General features: G+C 36.6%; 1 protein-coding gene across 1 annotated transcript in view; it reads left to right on the forward strand.

Annotated features, from left to right (window-relative positions):
* The first annotated feature begins 938 nt into the window (after window positions 1-938).
* Window positions 939-27802, forward strand: part of ndst2b (N-deacetylase/N-sulfotransferase (heparan glucosaminyl) 2b) — a 51163-nt gene continuing 24299 nt past the window's right edge. The window contains exon 1 of the mRNA XM_046853855.1: window positions 939-1077. The gene's annotated coding sequence lies outside the window, so the exon portion shown is untranslated. The remainder of the gene's footprint in view (window positions 1078-27802) is intronic.

The following is a 27802-nucleotide window of genomic DNA, read 5'->3' on the forward strand; positions in this document are numbered from 1 at the left end:
ATTGTTAAAAAAAATAAATAAAATACTGATTGCTAAGGTTTAGGGCATTTAAAAAATACACTTCAATCTCCTCCTCTTCCACCTCCTCAGCCTCCTTTTTTAACCTGATATCAAAATTAATCTGAAGCAAAGCAATTACATCTTTAAATGACTGTGAAGAATTGGTTTATCTGCACTTTTGGTTCGAACAAGTGGAGGAGATACTGAGGAAATCTCTGGCATACTGCATAGATAAACATGAAGCTGATGTTATTAGTGTTCTTGACCAGTGCCACTGCTGAAAATATCCCACTAGAACTATCCAGAACACAATGTTAACTCTAGTCAATAACTAGTTGTTAATGGTAAGACCACAACTAAAGCAAATTGTGAATAGAAAAGTTCCAGTCTCTAAGTACACCTGCAAGGTAGACTAAGAGAAATAGCAGAATTTTGACCCATGGTCAGTTTCAAGCGTGTATGTTGGGCTTCTCCATACAACCTTAGACCAGTGCTACAAATTAGCACTTTTTCTAAAAACATTGCCAATATTTGAGAATGTTAACAAGGTACATTTAAAGTGGTTGAGGTTAGCCCAATGCCAGTTTGCTACTTGGGTTTGTTTTTCTATCCTACTAAATTAATTAGTAATAACACAACACTCAATCAGTAATGGAATCACAGAAATAGTGTCTGTGTGGTCAGTGGGGGGCTTATGATGGTTCTTTTCTACTGAAGGAGGAAGTAAAAAAAGTTGCATAGCAACAGATGAGCTACAGTCAGTAACTGTATACCTACAAAATGAAAACCAGGTTAATAAACAACTTGATGATATGCAGTAAACGTGAGTGTACACCATACAGTCTAACTGGGGTGAACACTGTGTTTTGAAGTTGGATAGAGCTGAGCCCTCCCCACTGTGTGTGTGTGTGTGTGCGCGCGCCCATGCGCGCGTGTGTGTGTGTGTATATGTGTGTATATCTCGGCCAGAGTGAACATGGCGGAGCGGAGCGGGATGTGTTCCAGCGCCAAAGGAAAGTTGCTGTTTTAAGACAAGCCCGCGTCGCTTCATCCTCTCTGATCACAGATGTTTTCGCGGTAAGTACACGCGTGTGCACCGGGGACGCAGGGGAAAATTGTGCGCTTTGTTCGGCAGCTGAAGTGCCGCTGTGGTCGAGCTGCTGCTGGGCTTCACTTGGCTGCGATGTGGCGTGTCGGAGCGATGCAGTGGAGTGAGAAATCGAGCTGAAGCTCACACACACCTCCGCTCCGTGATACATGATAGAGCTGATGAACTTGATTGGGTACCGCTTTGGCAGGTTTCCGGGTTTGGCTAAGAAAGAATGTTTCATATTAGACTATAGAAAGTTTCGCGTTCAGGAAAATCTCGCTCCAGATGAAGCGAAGCTGTGTTTTTGGGGTAATAAGTATTATAGTAATACGTAATCAAAACACTAGCTGATGTTTTGATTTTTTTGTGAGATCATTAATAGAAGTGCACCTGCCGCGCAGTAATTGCATTAGTTGTGATTTAATTATTGACACAATATGTCAATACCCAGAGAGCGAACACAAGCCCCATCCACTAAAATAACAATCTCAGCTGAAGTAGTGTTTTTATTTATTTATTTATTTGTTTGTTTTATACGTATCAACTATTTAATATTGAATGTTTCCTTTTCAACCCCACTCATTTTATGCACGTTGTGCTTTATGTTCATTTTCAATAAACTTTATGTTCTTTAGTTCTTTATTTTATTCTGTTTCTGTACATAAGTGTCATGAGTTTGTTCTTCTCGAATATCTAGACTTCATCTTAATTGTAGCCCTGTACCTACTTCCTGTCTTTCACTTATATTAGATAATTTCTGTGTGATTTATTAATGTATGTGTTCCAGAAAGCTGTGTAGTTCTGCTGATGTGCAGAATGTTCAATATTAATATTTGATTAGAAGTCTCGTGTTCATTGTTTAGTTCTGCGATATGGCAGAATAATGTGAAGTTCATGATATCTTTTCTCTAAAGTAAATGGTCAGGAGTGTGAACTCTCAGCTGCCTACTGGGAATAAAATAAACCGTTTTAAGGAAAAGTACTGTAGCCATTGCCTGGAGTATTGTTGGAATGTAATTGAGAAGCTTCTTGGAATTCTCTTCCCCCGACCAACTTAGTAATTATAGTCAGTGCTTATTGAAGGAAAGGAAAATAAAAGACCTTTTGTACGTTTTTAGATGAGACCATTAATAAATGGTTTGAATCCGAACTCCATTGAGAGCTGGACCGAGAGAAACGCTTACTCATTGAGTCCTCTATCTATGCTCTCGATAAGTAGGATAATTAAAAAGTGGTGCCTTTGGTCACTGTTTTTAAGGCTGTGATATATTTCGTGAAAAACTCAGAGAACTAGAATGGTGTTAACTTGCACTGCAAAAGTACAATTTCTTATCTCTCATTTCCTTAGTTTTATCTGTATTAAGCAGGATTTCTGAAGCTTCTGTACAAACCCATTAGCCATAAAATGAACAACGCCTGCCAAATATTGTGTAGTTTTCCTTTTACTGTCAAAACAACTCTAATCTACTGAGTCTCCACAAGACCTCTGAATGTGTGCTATGCTATATGGCACCAATACATTAGCAGCAGTTATTTATGTCCTGTAAGTTGTAAGGTGTGTCCTCATTGATCTGACTTGTTTGTCAAGCACATCACAAATGCTTGATCAGACCGAGATTAGGGGAAATCAAGTCAACTCTCTCTGATGTTCCTAAAGCTATTCCTGAACGATTTTTGTAGTGTAGCAAGGAACATTAACCTGCTAAAAGAGGCCACAGTCATTAGGGAATCCTTGTTCCAGGAAGTGGTTTAATTGGTCAGCAACAATGTGCATGTGTGAATGAAACATCCATATGAATGTCATGACTCAAGGTTTCCTAGCAGAACATTTCCCAAAGCATTACATTGCTTCCACCTGCTTGCCTTCTTTATAAAGTACATACTGTTACAATTTCTTTCCCAGGTAAGTGATACACCTGTGCCTGGACATCCACAAAAAAAAAAAACACGATTCATCAGACTAAGCAACCTTGTCCATTACTCATGTGTCCAGTTTTGATGTTCACATGCCTATTGTAGGCACTTTTGGGTTTGAACAGGCATCAGCATGGATACTCTAACTGGTCTAATATTATGCAGTTCCACATAAAGCGATCTGCAATCCACTGGGTGTTCTGACTCCTTTCTTTCTAGTATCTCTTCTGTTGGATCTGAACAGATAGGCTAACCTTCCCTCCCTGTGTTCATAAGTGAGCCTTGCGCACCGTGACCCTGTCACCAGTTCACTGGCTGCCCTTCTTTGGACCATTTTTGGTATGTACCAATCACTGCATCCTGTTAACACCCACAAGACGTGCCATTTGGGAGATTTTCTGACCCAGTTGTTTAGCTATTACAATTTTGGCCTGGTCAAAGTCACTCAGATCTCTACACTTGTGTTGGAAGTTTGAAAAAAGAACATCTTCATGAACTGGCTGTTTACTTGCTGCCTTATATCTATTTTCTCGACAGGGGCCATTGAAACGAGATAATTGATTAAATATGCTTCACCTCTAAATGTTTTTAATGTAATGGCCGATCAGTGCAAATAACAAGTACATACTCTGCATCAAACATTATATCACACAATTCATTTTTGTTTATGTATGCTTCGGTTTGTCTGGTCATTTGTTAAACTCAGCAGTCTTGTTTAAGTAAACTAGTTTAAGTAAGGTAAGATATCGCTCCTATACCAGGACTTGTGAACTAATCCTTGAACACCAATGTCCATTGTTAAAAGTGCTACACAAACAAAAATTAATGGAATTGAATTTGAATGTCTGAAGTTTGTTCTGCTAGATCAGTAGATTACCGGTATGTCTATAAACATGATACACATCAGTCTATGTCAGGTGGCTTGAAGGAATATTCATTGCATGTATTTTTTTTTACAAGGCCTTTGTTGGTAGTGAAGTGTTATATTAGTAAAACAACAGGAAGAGATAATGAGCACACTTGTTCGGGCACAAGGTGATTTACAATATTGAAGGTCATAGATTGTGTGAATATGCATAATCAAGTTGTTTAAAGCACCATGATTTATGATGAAGCCATAATTGAAATGATCATCTTCCAATTTTGAAAATGAGTTAAATAATTTATGCTCAACTGAATTTTAAAGCTAATTTAAAATAGAGCTTAAATTATGCTGAGTCTCCCCCACAGTCCATAAAGCTTTTCCTCTCAGGTTTTTAATCTACCTGATATGCTGCTACCAGGATTTTATAATGCAATACTTTTGCATATTTAGAAATTTGTGGTTTTTCTACTTTCTTTCTTTCTTAATTTTTTTAATACCTATCTATATACTCCTCTCCTACCACACTCAGTGCTTTCAAAAAACAGGACTAAGTTAGTGCTTTTTTTTGTGTGTCTAATTGTAGTAAATTTGAATCTTATGATTTGCTCATACAGTTCTCTGCCAAATTGGCTTTTATTAATTCACTGTATGCCCCAGGGAACCTTGCATCTTGCATCTGCTCTGTCAGACTTATGGATGCCCCATCCTACCATGCATCACCACTTCCATGGAGGTTGAGGCAACAGGTGAAAATAGCACCAGAGGGAGCAGTTAAAAGCATATTTTTGTTTAAGGACAAATCACTAACACCATTTGAGTTGAATCTCTATTCCTGTGAAGACGAGAGTGATATATCTTGACGAGCTAAGCGTTGTTCTCTGTCCTCTGGCTGTGAGGAGTGCGTCGTGTGGAATGGATGGCAATGTGAAAAGGAAGCAGCAGGGGGGCAGCTCCACAGGGAGCCAAGAGCTGTCTGGTCAGGGATCAAATTCTCACGCTGTTGGCTAGCCCGCATCCATAATTCATGTGCTTTCTCACTTGTAGAGGAAAATGGAAAATCTGGTGCTGTTTTTCCCTCTGACATGCTTTTCTATCCTATTGGTTTTGCCCTCTCGTTTCATCAAGCTCATGCTTCTAATTCAAGCATTAAGAAAGTCAGGCATGGTCGGATGAACCTGGAGACTTTTGGTTTAAGGAATCCAGGCTCGTTGAAATGAAATGACATATTTAGACTAAATGACTTGTTGATGAAGCTTAGATAATGCCAGAGAGTTATGCGAGACTGTGCTTATATCTAACAAATTTGTCTTTTGACTGTTTTTGCATTTTTGCAATAAGGTACGTACATATAGGGATATTAGAGGTAGGGCATTCCCATTTTGCCTGACTTATTTTCTGGTTTTGATTAGTCTTGCAGGAGCTAATATAAAATAAAAAGTTTTTTCCACATGGTTCATGAATCAGTTCATTTGTATAAGTCAGATTTATTTTAGCTCAAATCCCCTTCCTCATTGGAGAATTGGCTAAGGCTTTCTCTTTCTCTTCTCAGCATGGGCTTTTATCTAATCGATTGTTCATCCAAGCTTGCTAATCAGGTTTCTAAGGCTTACTGTTTCAGTATTACACACACATATGCGCACACACGCACGTACACACATTCATATTTTTGTGCCATCATTGCTCAGCGGTGCATCCTCACAAAGATTCATAAAGAGCACAAGCAATGCAAGACATATGTTTTTATTACATCTGTTCTCTATAAAATTCTCTATAAATAGTTACCTTTATAAGAATTTATTCAAATTAAAAAAATAAAAATAAATAAAATATATATATATATTTCCTACCCGGTAAATCTTGTTTTACATACAGTACTCATGGCATGTATAACAGGCTTAACTTGCTGCCTGCTAATCTCCTGCCTGCTAATCATGTGAGATTTTAGATAAGGGGCAGAAAAGATTTCACATTTAAAATGCATGAGATATGAGAATGCATATATTTTTCTTCATAACACAGAGAGTAATGGTTGACTTCCACATGAAGAAACAGTCTTTTTAAATATAGGTCAAATTCTCCCTTGTCACTTAATTAGCATTTAGTGTGACACTGGCTCAAACATTCATTAGCCTTGAATATACAGCTGTACTTAACATTAGCTTGAGGGTTTGGATTGAACCAGATCATATGCAGCTTTGAATTAAACCATATTATACTTACATTTTTGGTCACATTTTTTTGCCTTTTTATGGATTGAATTGTTGTATTTCATTACTGTATACCCATTTCAGTCTTCCTAGGGATTATCTTTAATTGCGCAATGTATGGAATTGTTACATTTTAACAATAGAAATGTACTGTACTTCCAAACTTAACTGAAATCTGGAAAACCATGAATGATAAATAATCCGCTTGACGTTATCCTAGATCCCTTCACAAGTGAGCAGAAAGTTGCTAGCTACTAGCTGCTAACCACATTTTACACTTTTAACCAAAGCTAAGCTAAGCAATTATTTTAGTGCTCTAATTTGAATTTAGGATGAAGATATCAGTTCTAGAGGTGACATGGGGGTGATATATTAGGTAGATATTAGCCTAACTCAGAATGGATTAAAAAAGAGAAATAAGGAATCTAATCTGATTTGGTAACATTAATCATTACCGTATTTTTCGGACTATAAGCCGCTACTTTTTTCCTACGCTTTGAACCCTGCGGCTTAAACACCGAAGCGGATAATTTATGAATTTTTCCTGGGTTTTTCTCGGTTTCACAAACTTCAAGCTAAGAAACTGAGCCCCATAACATTAGACCAATGAAATTTCCGAACAGAAACGAAAAAACGCACCTCACCTGTGTTCTGAGCTGCACGGGTTCGGGAGAAAAAAACTTTTTTTTTAAACGTACGACGATGCCAAAACATAAACTCCCGAGAGAAATAGTTGTGAAAGGAAGGAGGAAAACAGTGAACAAAGACTTTCTTGGTAGGCTACTGTTTAGATACAAGCCATTGTAACGCGTTGAGTCTGGGTCAGGGAGAGCTCACTATCTCCAGTTGCAACAGAAATCATATAGAAATCATACAGACAGGTTTCCAAAACTCGTGCTTTTTTATTTTTCTTGGCAACAGCGTTAAGAGTTAGTCAAAGAAACTTAGAAATGAGCATCAGAAAATAATAAACACATAATCCTCGTCTTGAATACCGGAAAAATGCAGTGGCATGCTATTCCCAAAATACCGCTATGCTCCTAAAGGAAGCGCAACATATTTCACTCGTTACACCGCGTGCAACATGTCTTTAGTTAAAGCCTGTGTAAAGTTCATTAGTGTAGACATCTGCGGCTTATAGACAGGTGTGGCTTATTTATGTTAAAATTTTGTAAAATTCAGTGGGTGCGGCTTATATATGGGTGCGCTTTATAGTCCGATAATTACGGTAAATATTTTTTGGGAACATGACATAATATGAAGTGATATAAAGTACATGACACCATAATCATAGTAGCAGTAGTTTTGAGAACAGCAGAATAGACAATCATATTTTATATAAATCACAGTACTTAGAATTTAGCAGGTGTTTAAACCTTTTATTGTCTTATTTTGTGCACATTTGTTCAACGTTTGGCTAAAGGCTATTTAAATAAAACAAGGTACAGATTGTGTATGTAATGGAAATTTAAAAGCAAACATAAGGTACAATAAATACTTGATTTTATTTAATTTTTTTTTAATTCACCAGGATTGTGTTGTCTGTAATAGTATTTAGTAAATATATATGGCTATGGTATGCGTATGTGCATATGTATTAAATGGTGAATATTCTACGTAATGTTTTTAAACTAATCTGTGAATTAATCTTTAGCACTGAGGCTATTATTTCCAATGTTTAAAACAATCACTATTGCACTTTCTATAGATTAAGGTCTAGTGAGAGTAATTCCTCTTTCTCTTGTGCAAAGGTTTACTCTAAAAGAACAGAAAGGTGTGTCTTTCAGGGCACACCACAGCTTCTCTTTATTATATTTGAGAATGAAAAAGGTTTCTTTGTTCCACTTTTCTTTTGAACAAATACAGGATTGGCTCTTGAGCCTCTTGCTCATTCCCAGGCGTATGAGTGTGTAATGGGATACTTTTCTTTTGTATCTTGCTGCATTCACAATGAGATTTCTCTCTCATGCAGCCTTATGAGACCTGGGTTTTGCCAGAGGTTTTGTTGCAGCCAGATTATGTAGAATATTTGCTTTGAATGGGAAGCAGGTGGTCGAATTAAACAGTAGAATAACAGCTTGTTAAAAGTCAGGTTGAAAACTGTGGCCAGAGAAAAGTGATATGGACCAGTGAAATGTGTGTTTGTTTTTAAAACCTACTGCCTTTCATAATTCTACTTTTTTCTTTTCAATTGCCATTGCACCCTGGTCACAATGACTTACTGTCTGGATGTTTGTAGCTCCAGCTGCATTGCAGCCCAGTGGGTTTCCAAATTTGTGGTCTAATTCACACAGTGAATACCTCTGGGGGCTTCTGTAGGCCTGCATGCCTCCTGGGATCCTTCCACTATTAACGACCCAGACACATTGAGCTGTAGGGTAGGACTGTCAGCAAATTCAATATTGTGTTATTATAAAACACCTTTTTCTCTTGGTCTTGCAGCCAAAATATCTGAAAGGTTTGAGCCTGACCTTCAGTGTAATCGATCAGTTGGTAGTTCATGAGGAATGTCCAAAATGTCTGGTTATAATTCCAGTTTATTCCACTAATTACAAAGAGAAAGCTCAACGACGTATAGGAACATATAAAGATTTAGGCAGACTGCTCATAAAATGTAATAAGTGTAAAATGTCTGAAATTGTATGAAAGGTTACTGACGGTTTTGTGGCTGAAGATGGACGTTTTTGCAAAGCAAAATTCTGTTTTGAACAGAACAGTTACAATTGAGTTACAAAACAATTTAATGCCTTAGCTTTTAATCTTAGCCAGGGTGCATCCTTGCCCTATATATGACCACACCCTTTGCAAAGGACCTCAACCGGTTTCTGTATATACCTTTCAGGTTTTATAAAAATGCATGCAATTGACCCAGGTTAAAGCTTCTGGAGTACATAAGGGTTCAGATCATAATAATTACGGACTGATATGGCAGCCAAACTGTTGAAATTATTATGATAATTTTTGTGGTTTACACTCTATTGAGTAGTTTGGCGCCATAATTGTGAATAATAAGCAAAAGTGTTAGGACTAGTTCACAATTATAGTTTTTATATATCATGTAACAAATATAGTTTTTACATATCTTAAACAAGCGCGTCGCTCCCATCATGTAGCTGAGTGTCTTTTTGTCTGTCTGTTCATCTGTTTAACCCATGTTTTCACTGGGTTTCCTGTTTTCTTCCAACAGTATGCTATTGGTGGATTGGTCCTGACCAAAATAATGACTGTATTTATTGAATAATATATAGTATTTTTATCTTTTTTATCATGTTTTTTTAATCTATTAACTGAATAATGCAACTAAAGTGATTGCTTCTTTCTAACTCTCATACAATGATCAGGAGAGGCTGTTTTTGTGGCTAGCATTTTTACAGAAATACATAAACACAACATGTGGGCATTTAACTTGCATATTTCCACTGACCATTTCACCCTAGAGAACTTTAAAACAAAACAGCCTTGAGGATTTTGCTGAGGGAAAACACTCTGAGCCATTCAGAAACAAGCCACTATGTTTTGTTAAATTTGAGTTTCTTTTTAGGATGGTTATGTGTTCTCTACTGCCAACATTTTTAAAATGCAAAAGAATTAGGCTCTACTGTCCACTTGTACAACATCAGTCCTTAGTTCTCCATTCAGATGACGATGGGGATGGCTTACTCTCCTTGAGTATTTGTCCCAATACGCATAAACCCTTTCCACATCACTACATGATTTCAAATTTCAATTTTATTTGTCACATACACATTCATACAGAGTACAACATGCAGTGAAATGCTTTTTGTGATTGTTCAACCTGTAAACATGAAAAATAGAATAGATTTTTTTATATGATAAACATTTGTATCGTATGAATTTATTTGTTATTTAATCATTTACTTTTGTCTTGGCATTTTGACACAGATCTTACATCATCTGTCTTTAATCCTGGCAATATGCCATGCAGTAGTAATAACTTCTTAACAAGCAAGAGCTGTTCTCTTCGACAGGAAGAATCACTTGCCAAATCCAACCAGAGTCTTAGGTTATGGGAGGTCATCCAACAGCCGGTTTTCTATGGCACAGTTCCACTTTGTATCTGTGATGAAGCTGATTAAAACCTGATGGACTATTGTGATGTAAAATTCATGGGGCTGAGAATTTACATCCTACAGTTGGAAGCATGAACTCTGTTAAATGCTCAACTATGTATTGCTTCTATAGCCTTTTACTGTAGAGCAATGTAACTTTGGGCCATAATGCTTACACAATGTGTGCAACATTGTAAGCTCTCTAAATACATTGTCACATTTCAGTAGGTTTAAGCCTAATTTAAAAATAAGGTGATATTCTAAACAACAAAGCAACATGTTATGTTGATGCACCCCTAGCTGCCATACCATCATGAACATGCTTTGTAGCTAAAGTGTTGTTCTGAAAGATCTTCCCTCAGTTGGTGTTTTAATGTTGGTGCTCAAGTGTGATGTCTAACAAACCTCAGTCCAACTCCACATCATCTCTCTTAGGTGTTCAAAACTTTCTATTGTTGTGTAGTTATGCTTGCCTCTGTAGTTATAAGTGAACTTAAACCATGCCATCAAAATGTCCTCCACAGCATAACAAAGTTACTGGTCAATCAATCCAGTTTTATGTCTCAGACAGATTGTGCCTACAGGACAGTTTGCTTGAAATAGGGGGCATTTCCTAGTCATAGGAAGTACCAAGCTGCTCTTGTGGATGGGCACCTCCAAGGCTAATTCATACCTTTTTCCTCCTTTATAACAGACATTAAATAGGGCCTCACTTTAATTACAGGTGAATTCAGCACTTGTGAACCCTTTTGGCTGTACAATACTAAATAAAGCCTCTCTTTGGTACAAAAATCCAGTGATGGCCTGAAATATAAAATTGGATGTCATAACCAATAACCTGTCATGGCAGACAGAACACCTTGATGTTTGTATATTATATGACATTGCTAGTTCAAAAGAACCTTTTTCATTTCATTTGGATGTTTATTCCAAGGAAGATATCCAAGGTATACAAGCAACCTGGAAGTGTAGAGAAAATAACTGGAAAAAGTGATGAATGGATCATAGCCAAGTTCATCATGTGTAATGTTTTGTTTCTGGCTATACTTGCAGTTTGCATTCAAAGTTACTTTTATATTTATGGCCTGTAGCAGATGCTTTTACAAAAGTGTTATATAAGTGCGTAAGAAATCCAAGCCTAAATTTGTGTGCAATTTCAGTGAGGGTGCCATCATAATTTTTTTTTTTCACAACTTTAATTTCTGCTCAAAGGAAAGGAATTTTTTTTATAATAATACATAATAATAACATAAAAAAATTACCAGTTTGCGAACAAGCGTTTGCGAATAGGGTGTAGAGTTAAACAGAAGGCAGTACCATAGGTACATCCGAAGGATTCGACCATTTCTGTACATACAGGCTGCCCAGTTGCTTGTTCAGTCTTTTGTCATTTCAAGACTGGACTACTGCAACTCTCTGCTGGCAGGTCTTCCCCTGAACGCTATTCGTCCACTGCAAATGATCCAAAACGCAGCTGCACGACTTGTGTTCAATCTGCCCAAGTTTTCCCACACCACCCCACTGCTGCGCTCCCTTCACTGGCTTCCAGTAGCTGCACGTATCAGATTCAAAACACTGATGTTTGCCTACAAGGCCAAAAATGGACCAGCACCATCTTACCTCAGTGACCTCATCACATCTCGCACTGCACCACGCTGTCTGAGATCCTCCAGCACTGCTCGACTGGTACCACCTTCTCTCAGAATGAGAGGTAAGTACAATTCAAGGCTCTTCTCTGTTCTGGCACCAAAGTGGTGGAATGAACTTCCCCTAGATGTCCGTACAGCAGAGTCCCTGATTATCTTTAAGCGACGACTGAAGACCTACCTCTTCCTGAAATACCTAAATTAGCACTTTCCAAGTTTGTAGAATTCGAGTTATATTTATATTGAGTTTGTATTCTTGCATACCAGTGTAGATTTATTCACTACTAGAGATTTAAAGCACGTTTGTACGTCGCTCTGGATAAGGGCGTCTGCTAAATGCCGCAAATGTAAATGTAAAAATAGGTCTGTTCCAACTTCACACTTGCAGTAATTAAATTAAAATGTTATTAACTTTGCTGCAGGCCATTCAGTATTAAAACAAGCTTCATTATTTTAATACCTGGTTTAAAAACTGAAAATATATATGTGTGGAATCTCTGTTATTTTACTTTCTTTCTTTTTTTGCTACTTTTGTAAGTTTTACTGTCATTCCACAACACAATAAAGCCTGTTTTTTTCCAGGGATAGTATGTGCCAATCAATTTGTGTGCTTTAAATCATATTTATAATGCCTTTTAAGTTTTCATTATCTATTATAAGTGTCTTCTTTAAAATCTGCATAGGTGATAAAATCCTACCGAAGCTGATTTGATCTAATATTACCTCAAAGCAAATTCTCTGTATTTATTTGGAGAGCAAAGCCATTTTCCTTGTGTACTGGCTGCTGTTTTGTAGCTAATGATAGTGTAGCACAGTGAGACCAGTGAGCCTGAAAAGCTTCGCCTGCCAAAAGAATGCTTTTTGCTAACACCCCCCTCATAAGCCTAGTTGCTTTAGCATATTTTTCTTTTGTGCCTTCTCTTCTCATTTACATTTGAGAGATACTATACTTACTGTATTTATAAGGACTCTCTAAGTCATTTTATCTTTGGATGGATGACTTTCTTTTGCAGGATTTGATACCACAAACAAATGCACTCATAACCTGTATCCCATTACCACACACAGATTTGATGCTTAATTCTGAGTGGTCCCAGTGCTAGTCTTACTGGGATTATTGTTCTATTCTTGCCAAAAAGATTTTCAGTCTTGAATAGCAGCCTTGCTCATTGAAGAGGCCCTAAGGAAATATTTTGAGTGTTTTATAATCTTAGCAGTTGCAATCCAATAAATGGTCATAAGATCAGCTTTGTGAGCTGAGAATGTCTTTCTCATAATTTTATTATTTACTAATTAGGGAAAGCCTTGAGCTGTTTGCTATATCCAAGACATTTCAAAAACTAAAACTTTCCCAGGCTATAGATCAGTCTGAATATGCAGAGTATCTCTATCTATATGATGACAGTCTTTGCTCCATGGTTATTCGTTGGCTTGTTGTGGTGGGATTTTTGGCTGTTATGCTCACAGCAGAAACATCTGCAGCCTGCCATTAAAAAGTAATTGCTGTAATTTAAGCTGCAGCTGTTTTATTTTAGTTCTTCAAACATTTCTCTTATAGTTGTGAAATAAAATTTGTTAAAAAATTTGTTGTTTGGATTTCTGCATTAATGTAAACTGTTTTCATTTAAGGCTTAATTATAAATAAATACAAGAATACTGTAAGGGTTTTATCCCTTGGTACAGTTCCAGACTTGTTGAACCTATGTCAAGGTGCATTGTGACTCAGCACTATAGTAAGATACTTCCTTTTTTGAATTAAATTTGTATTATTTTATATTATTTCTCTAAATGGGTTGCCACTTGCAAATCATGCTCCAGCTATGATGTAAGGTTAAGCTGACAGACCTCTTTTTCATGTGCTTTTGTGTTTGGGTTGCTGTCTGTGGTGCTGATCCTGCATTGTTGGAGATGCTCTAGGTGTGGTAGTATAGTGCTTGGATTTATTAGTTATCAAGATAGTGCCATATTAATCATCATTTAATTGGAGTGATTCTTTACATTTGATTAAAAAATACAATGCACTGCAAAATGCTTAAAAATAATACATACTTTTTGAAATGGTTGACGTTTATAATTGTACAAATGTCTCAGTATTGGTAGTATGCATTTACATAGCAGTAACAGATGTTTATACAATGCAGTTTTGCAAGTGGGGTGACCTTTAAAACATGGTCTCTTTATGTTGAGCAACTGCTACAGAGGTCTTTCTTTATTTCCTGAGAAAATCAACAAAGCACATCAAAGGTACTCACAGGAATTTCCTATAAGCAAAATCTATTGGTGTGGTTCAAATCAAAATTTTTAGATTTATAAAACATTATACAACTCGTGCAGAAATGTGTAATTGTTTAAAGGAACCATAAATTATGATTGTAAATACCTGAGTCATGTTACAACAAATCCACTCTGGACACACTCTAATCCTGTTTTCTTTTCTCTAGCTGTTGGCTTAATAACTTCTTCCCTGCTGCCCATAAAGAACAGTAATATGACTCTAGTCAAAAAGGATCTTCTAGTTGCTGCCTGGTTTAAAAAAAAAGCTTATTTTTCTCACTGTTCCATTTCTTTTTCCCAGCTTATTCACCTCGATCAAGAATCTGTTTCACACTTCTTTTAACTTATTATTCTTTATAGCTGTTAGAGCTAGAGTTTGCATTTATATTGGATGTACATTGGTAGGTATTGGATGTACATTGGTATTTTTACAACATGCACAGATAATGTTTTCTTGAAATTGCAATAGATGCGATGACCAAAACTACACAAAAAGAATTATAATTTCCCCCCACACTAATACTTGCTTTTACATCAAATCATCTGAGGTGCTCCTCCCTGCCATCGTGGCTTGGCTCAGGGAACACATGTTAGGACATGTCGGTGCTGGAATGCCAGCACCAGGCAGTCTTTCACAAAGCTTGATCTCTATTATAACCCTGTGTTGACAGATTGCACATTAGATGCAAACTGTTTCATAATGAGTCACTAATGTTCGAATGAAGAAGTTAAGGCGACAAGGACTACTTGTAATTAGTGAAGCAGTCAGCATGATATTCAGCATTTAGTATCCCCCTCAGGCTAAATTAGATGAGTTGAAGATTTTTGAGCAGTGAAGTGAAATTGGAAATTTACTTTGGCTTGCCTCCAAGGGGGGCAAAAGTGCTCTATGCATATTTTTGGCAACTCAACCCAACTTCTCTTTATGAATCTTTTTTTATTTTTTTTTAAGACAACTGGTCTAATTTCATAGAGCCTGCAGGATGTATTGTGACATATAAACACTCACATATGCATGTGTCTGAAGTATCCATGACAACCAGAAACTTTGCTTTGGAGTTGTTTCAGAATGATATGGTGTGAACATTCGTTTTGGAGGGAAAACCTGAGTTTGGCATTTAAATGGAATTTCAGCCCACAGTGAACTGGCATCCCATCTAGTGTGCCTTCAGCCCCAGTGTTCACGGGATTGGCTCTGACATCTCTGCAGCCCCAAATAGGACATAGTGGTTACTAAAAACAAATAATTTTTTAAAGGTAGAGACTACAGATCAAAATGCCTTTATTGATACCACTGTATCGTGAGCTTTAGTGATGGTGGAATAAATAATGTGATAATGATTGGTAGTATATTGCACAGCTTTTTGTATGGATATATTTGCTTTGATATCATCATTCTGTTAGTAATCTGTGGCAGAAAAAGACATCTCATTTTCTTTTGCCTTATTTGTCAATATTGGAAAATCCACATGCAGATATATATATATATATATATATATATATATATATATATATAGAGAGAGAGAGATGTTTTTGTTTTGTTTGCCTTTCTCTTATCTTTTTTCAATATTTCTGCTGGTTTATTGGATTATGAAAGGAAGTCACTTTTTTGCTTTGAAAGACTTTCAGAAGAAATGACAACCTATGGAGATAAAAAAGTAGCTAGTGCCAATTGCATAAAGCAGAGGTTCTGATAAGCATGTATTTTAGAGTATAAACTATATACAGTTTAGTGATAAAGAGAGAAAGATGGATGGATGGCATTGCTGAGATTGACATAGAGTGTGAACTGCAGATAGATATGGTGTGTCAGAGAGAGGTGATGAAGTAAAACAGGAATATAAAAAAGCAAGATGAAAGAATTTATACAGAGACAGTATATCTACACATCCAACGGAAAGGAAAATGTAATGTCTTTTCTGTTGGCAGAGTGCCTGAGTGACCTCTTTGGCTTTCCTACTGCCTTAATAAAGCTGAATCTGTAAATGTTTTTTGTGTGTCCATGTCCATTTAAATGTCATTGTATCTTTCCTGTAACTTTCCTAATTACTGACAGCACTCAGGCTGCAAAGCTTTTATTTTTACACACTGAAATAACTCCCATTAAATGGAAATAAAGGTAATGCTTCTTTATGCTTGAAATGGAAAGAACAAAATGTGCATTTGTGCATGAAATGAAATGGAGGTGAAATACAGTGAAAAGCATAAACCATTCGGAGCTGTGCGCCACTGCATTGACTCGCTCCAGATGCTAAGAGGCATGAGCTTTATGACTCCCTCTGGCATCTTCCAGATTGACCTTCACTAAAGTGGATGATTTAATGGTCTGTGAAGGACCTCGCTCTAAGATTGAAGGAAGTGGAAAAGTGTTAAGATGCTGGTACTGTGTATTTATCAAAAGCCATGAACCTTGAATTTGAAAACAATGCTGTTTATTATAGCAGAAAGCCCCCTGACTTTGCCCACAACTCTGTTTTATTACACTTTCTGTCATGACTTCACTTAGTGCTGGGACAATTGAAACAGCAGTTCTTGTTTTGTTTTGTTTTTTGGATCAGATGAACTTATATTCAGTGTTCATAAAGAAATGTATTAATCTGCTTTCCGCTTTGCGGAGCACACTTAAGATTATTCGGCCTTGGATAATTTAGTTTGTTGACATGCATACATACATACCTGGAGAATATCAAATTGTTAATAAATTGTTAATTTTTGAATATTGGAGATCAAGCTTGGTCCTGATGTGTTGGTAATGGCTGCATATTATTAAATTATTAAACACTTTAGAAAGGTTAATCAGTGTCTCTGAGGGAGAAATAATGTCACATTGCATTAAAGTAATACTTATAGTATTAAGCACTTACAATAGAAGCTGCAGCTTTTGACAGAATAAATGAGCTCTTTTAAATGTATGCATCAGTTATACTGACTGAGTGAAAGTTGAGAATTATCACATATTTTACACACATTGGCTTCACATGGAGGTAGGCTACCTTTCATGAGAAGTTAGCCACAGAATGTGAGATCATATTTTATTAAGGCTGTGATGCTGGATCACTTTGCTGGGATTTGAGTAAATGAGCCTTGCCCCTGGCTGAGGATTCACTGGCGGGGCAGCAGATATACTCTTTCAGCCATGTTTAATCTTACCTCATTTTGCCTCTGAATCGATGTCAAGTAAATGGTCACATTTAACTATACAATCTTATTTACAATTCACAAGTCAAACGCAGAGGTTATTTTTATGAGCACTCTACACAATGATGGAATACATTATATGGAGAAAAGTTTGTGGACACATGACCATTCGTATGTGCTTTTTGAGCATCCCGTTTCACATTTTGTTGCTGTTATAACAATATTCACTCTTCTAGGAAGATGTATCACATTTTTCTCATCCAGCCACAGGGTGTTAATATAGTCAGGTACAGATGTACGGTGAGGAGGCCTGAATGCAGTCAGTGTTCCTATACACCCTAAAATTGTTCAATGCTAGAACTCTATGGAGCTCGCTTTGTGCACAGGGGCATTGTCGTGCAAGTTTGTGTCTCCTAGTTTGAATCAAGGGACATTTTAATTATTTACATTCAAAGACATTCCATACTATTGTGTGCCTCCAACTATGTGGTAACAGTTTGGGGAAGAACCACATATGGTTGGGAAAGTCAGGTGCCCCATTACTGTAATCCATATAGTGTATGTTGGTGCTGCTCAGAGTAATGCTTTTTAATCTGAGTTAGTTGTTTGGCTTTGTGTTTGAATTCGTTTTTACATGGATGCAAATATTGCAAGAGTTGAAGTTGTACACAATACCTAATATGGTTCTAAAATAAATTAAAATTCACATGAGAAAAAAACAGATTGAGGTAGATTCCAGAGTGGCAGTGCGCACAGGCTAGTGAGATCAAGCTGGCAGCTCACACACTTGGCCGGCGTACTGTAATAAGGGCGCTCTTCAGACGCTGGCCACGTGGCTGTGCCTCTCGGTTCTCATTAAGAGGCCTGTCAGTCAGGGAGCTGCTGGAGCTGCATACTCTGGAGCTTTCTCCACCATCACAAGACATAATGACGCTTGGCATCACTGAGTAGGAAGTGGGATTAATGAATTGCAAATGTCTGCAAATTAATATGTTTAATGGGGAGCAGTCGTTGCCCATAAACCCTCCACCTCTGTGGCAGCGAGTGATTGTACTTCCGTTGCCTTCATTATTTAAGGTCATATGGTTGTAAAGAGCATGAATATGGATCAAATTACAATATGGATGATTGCTGCCCCCTCTTGACTGACATGTTTTGGGATGCCTCTTTTGACCTGTATTTTTATTTGCATTTAGCAGTGGCAAATGGAGTGTGCCAGATGTGATTATTTTATTTTTTTTTTTTAATGAAGTAGTTGTGATGTTAATGGAGGACATATGACATTCACTAACAGTGATTAAGCACAGCATTGAGCTTCTGGTGCTTTTTTTTTTTTTTTTTTAAATAGATTTTTCCCTTAAATTGGCTCTAAAATGTAGAAGAGGCAATCTTTAACCGAAACAATAATAGTTGTCGGTAATGTTCTGCTTGTATTATCATGAAAGGATTAAGAATGAATTTAGTGTTTGAATAAAACCAGGAATATTGATACATAAAACTAAGTCTTCAAGAATTTTATGAAGATTCTAGGCTGAATGCCCACATAAAAAAAAAACTGACATTGTTAAATCTATGGAACACTGATATTCAGCTTTTTTCCACCCTTAAACAGCAAGGCGTTTTTATCAAAAAATTGCATAATATAAATTGCAACAACCATTATTCTAGATACTGTGTCTGAACTACCTCAAAGCATGATGTAATTTTTTTTCTTTTGGTCAGCACTTCCCATAAGAGCAATGGGAAGTCCAAGTAATGAGAAGTGTGTGCACCAGTGTAAGGGTGTAGCTAGCTGGTTGTTTGGATTTTTAGGCAACATAGCATTAATGACATATCTTCATTCCAGGAGAAATAACCACATTTTTGCTGGGAATTATATGCAGTTTTTAGCTCCACTGGGTAGAGGTGAATATCCGAGGAAAAGCCATCTTCGGTTCTGAAAGCAGATTGGCTTTTAATACTCACTCAGAGTTCCTGGAAGCTATTATGTGATTACAGAAAATCCGATTCGTCTCCTGCTCATTTCCACAGAGAACAAGTAGTGCATCCAGACATTTTTGTAAAACTCCCAAAGGCAGGAAATGATTGGGTTGTTTCATATTTAATGATACTAATTGCTTACTTTTTCTTACTAATTACTTATGGCCTAGTTGGGCATGATATGTGTTTGATGTTTTGCCTGCTTTGAACAAACTGTCATCAAATAAAAGCAATTTAAAGATGACTGGAACCACTGTGTTTGCACTGAACACTGTCTTTGTGGATGTATTTAATTTGTGCACTGAGAAAGACTGGCAGTGCACATTTGTGCATAAGAAAATTTTTTATAAAAAAATAACCTCATGATGTAATTAGTTTTGGAGGTTGGAGGAAAGAGCATTCCAGCAGGCAGTGGCAGTAGGGTAGATCAGCAAAGGAAAATAATTCTTTATATAACTTGTCATTTTCTTTTGAACCCATGCTTGTGTCAGCGTTCTGTTCATACTACTTAATACATAATAGGCCTCATCTGCTCATGCCACATCAGCACTGATTCCATCAGCACTGTCACTTTTTGCATCATCATCTGGATAAACTGCATATATTTCCCCACTTAGTGCAAAAAAGTACATGACTTATGTAGTGACAATTAGATTTAATACTAATGTGGTACTTAATGTGGTATTTGCATAATCTTGTGAATGAAACTTATAAATGCATGACTGCACCTTCATAATGTCCTGTCTACTGAATCAGCCATGGCACGGATTTATGCATTTTCCACCTAACAACGTGACATATCAAGAATGTTTCTAGATTGAGATTGTCTGGTTTTCTTATTTCTCATGAAACATTATTCCTTTTTTTTTTTCCTAAACATTTTCTGTCAATTTGCGAATATTCCTGGAACATTTACTGCCTTCCACATGTCTAACCAGGATATAATGTTTACTGACTAAAGACAAATACAAAAAAAAGGATATTACTAGTATATTTTGCCATTTTTGCCAAGTAAATACTCCTAAACGCTTGCTAATCCAACATAGACAAAAATTAAGATTAAATATTTCTGACAGAACTCTTGTTTATAGTCACTCACTGCAGCTACCCAGAAAGTGCATACATTTCGTTTGGATCACATGCTATATGCACAACATAATTAATTTGTAGAGCTTTGCATGTACAGCATATACTGTATATTTACTCTTGTGTGCAAGATGATTAGTCATTTTACTGACAAGGGATGATTTCAGAAGTTTCTATTTGAGTGTGAAGAATAACCTGATGAATCTTAAGGCCTCATTGTGATTACAGTTTTTAATCAGGACTCCGGAGGGGCTCCTCTGAACAGAACCTGAATAACGAGTGTGTATTTACAGATTTGATGAGAGCTCAATGCTATTCTCTGCCCACATTCAAATTGGGAGGAAGAGTGTGGGACCAGAGGTGATCTGGGACAGGTGTGTGTGTGGGAGTTTTCTGTAATGGAAAGACTGGTGAGTGGGGGATGCTTGCTGTGTTGCTATGGTGAAGCTGTCCTTTTAATTTCAACCATATTGTGTGGGTGGTAATACACAGTATTTGTGCGCATTTGGACTGAACCAAATTATCTGAATGTAAGCTAATTATCTATAAGTTGGAAAGGGTGATGTTGATGCAATTCACCTGCTTCTTGCTGGTCAGTGGTTCCAGTTTGCTCTTTGTGCCTGATGTGAAAGCGGTTTTAGTGATGTGTTTATAGCAAATGATTTAATTATTCCTGAGGGTGTCTCTGCTTTCTTTTATTCTTTGCGAAAACAATGGTTTGAACACAGGCATGTTATAAATAGCTTTGCAATTTGTGTAAATCTCTTTTCCATCAGTGTGAGACATGCTTAATAGAGACATGGTATGAGCTGCATAGTCGCTAACACACTCCCCTCTTTATTCTGATTCTCTTTTTCATAGATTTCAATGTAGATGAAGACAGCTGTACATGATTATGGCTTCATATGGTTCCTGGTCAGTCATAATACATTTGTGTTTGTGTCTTTGATCTGTGTGCAAATTTGTTATTGTAAATAAAATTTCTCATTAATACTACAGTAAAGCAATTTTTTTAATAAGTAAACTTGCTTTATGGGGACACCAGTACCTATAGATTTCTGATGGGTTTTCCACATGATCAAACAATATAGATAAAACAACAATAGTAATGTGTGTGTGTGTCTGTGTGTGAGAGAGAGAGAGAGAGAGAGAGAGAGAGATTTGTTTTGTTTTCTCAAGTGGTCTTTAATGTAGAAGCTAGACATGGGTACAGAATTAGTAGATTCTCTAGTACAGGCTGTGTGTGTGTGTTGCATGTGTGTTGTGTTTCAAACCATGTAAATGTCTGTGTATGTTTAGGTGTTAATGTGCAGAGGACAGGGAAGTAGAGGAAGAGAGGGAAAGGGTGTGTGTGTTGGTGGTGGTGTTGGTGGTGGTGGTGGTGGTGGGGGGGTGCTTTGTGGGGTGTTAAGGCTCACTGAGGCCAACAAGCTCCAGCATGTTTTTCCCTTTTTTCCCTTTATACACACACACACACACACACACACACACACACACACACACACACACACACAGAGAGAGAGACAAAACCTACGCCTCTGTAGAAATGACCTGACAGTTTTTTCTCTTACAGTTTGTGAGCCTCCGTTTTGTTTATTGTCAAGGATGGATGTCTAGTGCACAACAATATATTCATTTTTCTGAATACATGGAACTTGGGGCTATAAAGAAAGGTTTCATTTCATATTAAACATTTGTCCACAGAGAAACCTGAATGATCATGATCCCTTTTTCTCTGGGGAAGAAAATGTACATTTTATCCTAAAGTCCAGCTATGTCATTGTGCATTTTGAAGGCAGATTCTCCAGCAGATATTTAGCTTTTTGCAGCCTTGTGTCCTGCTGTGCTCATGCTGGGAGTAATAATGGATAAATGGGGGGAAAGCTGGTTAAAAACTGGGTAATGACTTCTTCCCTATCTCCATGCTAAATGTATCTTAGATCTGAGATGAAATGATGAAACAAATCACTTTGACACATGGTCTTATTTGTGACACAATATAAATTCATTTTATTTTTTACAAAATCCGGAGTATGTGCAGCAATGAATTATAGATGACTGCACTAGTTCTGCCATGTTTTATGTTAGGATCTGACTTACATCATAGAGCTCTGTGCAAAACGACACCAGATGCAAAGGCACTTTAATTCCTTTATACATGTTGAGCTGACTGTATGCCATTGTTTTGTATTCCTTTGTGCAGTGGGTTTTAGTTAGAGATCATTTTTTAAATTCCCTGTGTTGCACATAAAAAGAATCTTAAAGGACCATATGCTGTTCTGACAGAGCTGCCCTGCCAGCAGTTATGTTTACTCAGGTGAGAATGCTTTCACTGTACTGCATACGCCAGCATACAGGAAGCATCTTTTCATCATACACCAGATGTAATGGAGAAAAATAAAAAATAAACCATAGTACACCAAAGGACTGTTGAATTCTTGATCCTGATTGGTCAAAGATTAGTTGACCTAATTTCAGATTAATTAATCTGAGATTAGTTCCAACAAATCACAGGTTTACACTTAAACGTGTGTTCTAATATATTATTGTTTCTATAATAACTATATACTCTAGCATATGTGAACTTACAGTAGGATGGCAGAAATTTGAATTAAATGGATGAAAAGTAATATGGGTAATATTTTTCTTATTGGGGACATTCATTTTAATTTTTTACATATTTGGCCATTTTGGAAGGGGAAAAATAAAAAGTAGTTTCTTTGTTTGTCGTGGAAAAGCATTCAGAACAAAGGCCTTTGTGGTTTCTCCATAACATGACAAGCTTCTTATTTTTGTTGAGAGGGAAACTCTTTGTAGCTGTTATAATGCATGTGTTGACAGGAATTCGTTTGTTTCATGTGTACTCCACAACATTAAATGTAGATGGATGAAATGTAACTGTAAATGGTGTCCTTTCAAGTGTGCATACTTTTCTTTTGCACAAAAAAGGCTTCAGATATTATATTGATCTAATGCTTAGCCTTTAAACCCACCCATTAAGGCTGCTATGTATGTGGAGCATTTATGTCAGCCAGCTATGACAGACACACACCGTCTGTTTCATTGTCTCTTATATTGGCCTCTTCATTGACCAGCTGCTAATAACCATTGATCTTGGATTAAATCTAAAGTCTTGAAGGCCTAAATGTAATTTAAGTGTACTTGTCATTTTGATTAATATTTAAATTGTCTATTTTACTATTTCATATGACCACATTCACATCAATTCCTTTGTAGTGCCAACTGTAAAAAGTAAAAACAACAAAAACAAAAAAGGTATTAAAGGTATAAAGCTAGCAGCGGTTTATGTTCTGTTTCATATACTATATAAGGACCATTAAATGAGCTTCACATTAGGCCAGAGTTTGGACAAGGCATACCCAGACAGACAGAGCTCATATTGTGCCCAAGGCCTATAAACTCTTTGCTCATCTTAGCTAAACTTAGCCTTCATGTGCTCTTGATTTCAAACCAAATCTTTCTAAATATTTGGGCAAATATTAAAGCATCTTAGAAAGGTCTGGAGGGTGTTTTCTCCCAACCGGTAGCTAGTGGTTGCTTTTAAAATTCTCCATTTGTGTGTGTTTGCAAGCCACCAATGTGTACCTGTGGTGGAATTCAGGTGGGTTGGATCTAGTCCACACAACCAGGCATGTGTTTGAGATGCTCATATGAGGTGAAAGTGTAAAGTTATGCAAAGAATTGAAGGGATTCCAAACAGGGGAAAAAGATTATTTGCATTTTAGGTACTCTTGAACTAAACATTCATTGTGGCCCATTACATGTATATGCCACTCACTCGATTACATATATATATATATATATATATATATATATATATATATATATATATATATATATATATATATTTAGGAACGCATGCAAATGAGTGTTGCACAACCAAGGACACAATATAAGAGGGTTGTAAAAGTTTAAAATCTGTAATTATTTGATAGTTGGCAAGGAATTGGATGCATGATCACTACAAGACCTTCCTACTACAGTCTTCTACTTACCGTATTTTTCGGACTATAAGCCGCTACTTTTTTCCCACGTTTTGAACCCTTAAACAACGAAGCGGCTAATTTATGGATTTTTCCTGGGTTTTTCCCGGTTTCACAAACTTCAAGCCAAAAAACTGAGCGACATAACATTAGACCAATGATATTTCCGAATGGAAACGAGAAAAAAAGGCACCTCACCTGTGTTCTGAGCTGCACGGCATCGGGAGAAAAAACTTCCACCGGTGTTGATTTTTAAACGCATGATGATGACAAAAGAAAAACTCTCGAGAGAACTAGTTGTGAAAGGAAGGAGGAGGACAGTGAACAATGACTTTCTTGGTAGGCTACTGTTTAGATACAAGCCATTGTAGCACGTTGAGTCTGGGTGAAGGGAGAGCTCACTAACTCCATTTGCAACAGAAATCATATAAGCACAGACACGTTTCCAAAACTCTTGCTTTTTTATTTTTCTTGGCAACAGCGTTACGGGTTATTTAAAGAAACTTAGAAATGAGCGTCAGAAAATAATAAGGACATATTCCTCGGTCTTGCACACATGCAGTAATACCGGAAAATGCGGCTGCAGGCTATTCCCAAAATGCCGCTCTGCTCTTAAAGGAGCCACAACATATTTCACCCGTTACACCGTGTAACAGACACTGTCTTTCATTAAAGCCTGTGTAAAGTTCATTAGTGTAGATACATACAGGCTTATACACAGGTGCGGCTTATTTATGTTAAAAATACAAATATTTGTCAAATTCAGAGGGTGCGGCTTATATATGGGTGCGCTTAATAGTCCGGAAATTACGGTATTAACAAATTACAGAAATACTCACTGTTGTTCTTGCTAAATGAGACATCGCCAATTATTCTTTGTATGCATATTGATCATCTTGCAACCAGTTTGCTTGACGTAATGTTTTTACATTGAAGATATATAGTGTTAAAACTATAAAGCATTCTTATGCTCTATAAAAATTATATCAAAATATCGTTCATTTTGCATTTGCTAAGAACTAAAAGTTAATTTTTGTCCTGCATAATAAAAAGGGCTGCCTTCAGTTCAGACTAATGTGAGCTCAGACTGCTGACAAATATTTCATCAACCCCACACTGATTGTGTTATTTCTATGGTGACAGTTACAGCTTAGAGAACACTTTGAGAGTAGAGAATACTGTTAGCTTGTGTTGTACTTATTATCTTGTGATTATGCACTAATCTGCTAATATTGGCAGTGGGCTAATATTTGTACCTGTGTAAAACACTTGGCACACGTTAGTGCGTTAAAATCTGTACTGAGGGTGGCGCAATTAGTTTGTTGAACTGAGAAAGAAAGTACCTGCGTTTATATAGAAATGCACAATACACTTACAATCAAATGGTTCTTTAGATGTGTGTGTATGTGTATATATACATTGTATTTTAGCCTGTTTAATGTTTCATATACTACTATACATATTGCTCATTTTGTGAGTAAATCAGTTCACTATTCACATGTAACTATACTTATGTGTCTGAGTGAAAAAATGGAACCGTATTAACCCATGGATTTGGTTACTGCACTTACCAGAGTACTAGCTGATAAACCAGTATAAATAATGTAAGCATGTAACAGGTACATGGGCATCATGCTGGTGTCCAAAAAGCCTTTCATGTAAAAAAAAAACCTTTCAAAGACCATGCTGCAAAGACTATTTGTGAATATCACAGAGTGTGCTCCAAAAGCATAAAAGTCCACACACACTATTGGACAGATCTTTAAGAATATTTCCTGTTTTCTTTCCACCCTATGATTCATAATCAGTAAAATAGGGCCAATCAGCTCAAGCACATGGTGGAGTGAATCATACCAATCAGTCTGACTTGCGCTTTCTAAAGAGATCATTGTGTCTTTGTCTATCTTTGAGAGTGGAAACCAAGTATATTATTAGCGAATGAGTCAAGCACCACCTTGATAAGAAATAATTGCAGGACATTCCCACAGATAAGCAACTCTTAAAACAGTAAGAGCAAGTGCAATTAAGAGCACTAGTGTGCTTTTGTGCAGTGAGAATTTTGGGAGTGCATGAGAGATCACAGTTGGAGACAGGTGAGCCAAGCTCTTCAAACGTTGCTGATGAAGGGAAACAGCTTCTTCAGATTCCTCTTCAAAGGGCACTAGGGCATTTTATTAAAGGCTAATGTGATGGCAAGAGATACTTTAAAGGAAGTGAATTTCTGTTTACTTTCATGCTGAACTCCTTGGTGGATGTTATAATTTAATGATCATTAAAATCATTTAATCATTAAATTTTTTGAACAGTCTCTATTTTTACATAGGACTGAAGTGTAACTTGTATTTGGTGTATTTGGTGGTTCATTTTAACTTTATTTCTGCAGTTATTTAAGTATTGGCACAGCTTGTAAATGGCAACAATGGTAGTAACTCAGAGTCGTGTTCATTTTGATGCAGTTAAATTATATATTTTTCACCACTGACTTCTTTTTTTTCTTTTCATTTTAGTTACACTGTTATAAAGTGCTCTCTCCTTGGTAGTAACATGTTGCACTCCCATTGTTGTCATGGTCCATTTATTTAGTCATTTATCACTTCTGCTTAGCAAATTATTCAGGTTAATGAACATAATACACTTGTTAATATTTCTTACCTTTTCTCCTCTTTTATACTTATTTTCTTTTAATAGTGTTAAAGAGTACAAGGTAAAAGAATACCAGTTGTGTGTTCAGATTTACAGTTAGAGTTGTTAAAGATTACATGTTTTGCATCGTTACTTGGAGGTTCTGCTGGTTGACAAAAGTGAAACAGCAAGGCTTAGCTTTATTTCTCATGGTTTTCACGAACTCATTCAGTTCTACATATCTAACTGCACAGTATGTTATATACTGCAAATGCAATGAAGCTGGGTTTGATCTTGTTCTAATTTCTCTTTTATTTATTCCATTTATTTGTCTCCTCTTTAGATACATTTTTATTTATTATCTAGTAAGTGCTAAAATATCCAAGACAAGTTAATAACCATAAAACATAATACAAATACTAATATACACTTGAGTTATTTTATTAGGAATACTATACTATACTATAAAGACCTTGCTTTGATCTTAGAACAGCTTTTGGCTTTTTTGTGCTGTTGATTCTACAAGGTTTTAGACACATTCTTTTGAGATTTTGCTCCATGTTACCATCATTTAATTACATAATTGCTGCAGATTTGTCAGGTGCTCATTAATGCTGCAAATCTTCTGTTATACCTCATTTCAGAGTGCTCTACTGTATCAGATAACTGGAACTGGTAACTGGAAATGCACTGAAGTTTTTAGAACTCATTGTAATGTTCATGAAACCAGTTTGAGTTGACATGGTATATTATTATGCTAGAGGTAGTACTATATATTTCACAAGTCAGGTTAAGTACATAGATTAATTATGTTTTTGTCATATTATGACCCTACCATCTGCATGCCAAAGCAGAAATCATGACTCATCAAACCAAGCAATGCTTAAACCTGTCCAGACCTGCCAG

The sequence above is a fragment of the Silurus meridionalis genome, chromosome 7, assembly GCF_014805685.1.
Source record: "Silurus meridionalis isolate SWU-2019-XX chromosome 7, ASM1480568v1, whole genome shotgun sequence".
In the NCBI taxonomy this organism is placed as follows: Eukaryota; Metazoa; Chordata; class Actinopteri; order Siluriformes; family Siluridae; genus Silurus; species Silurus meridionalis.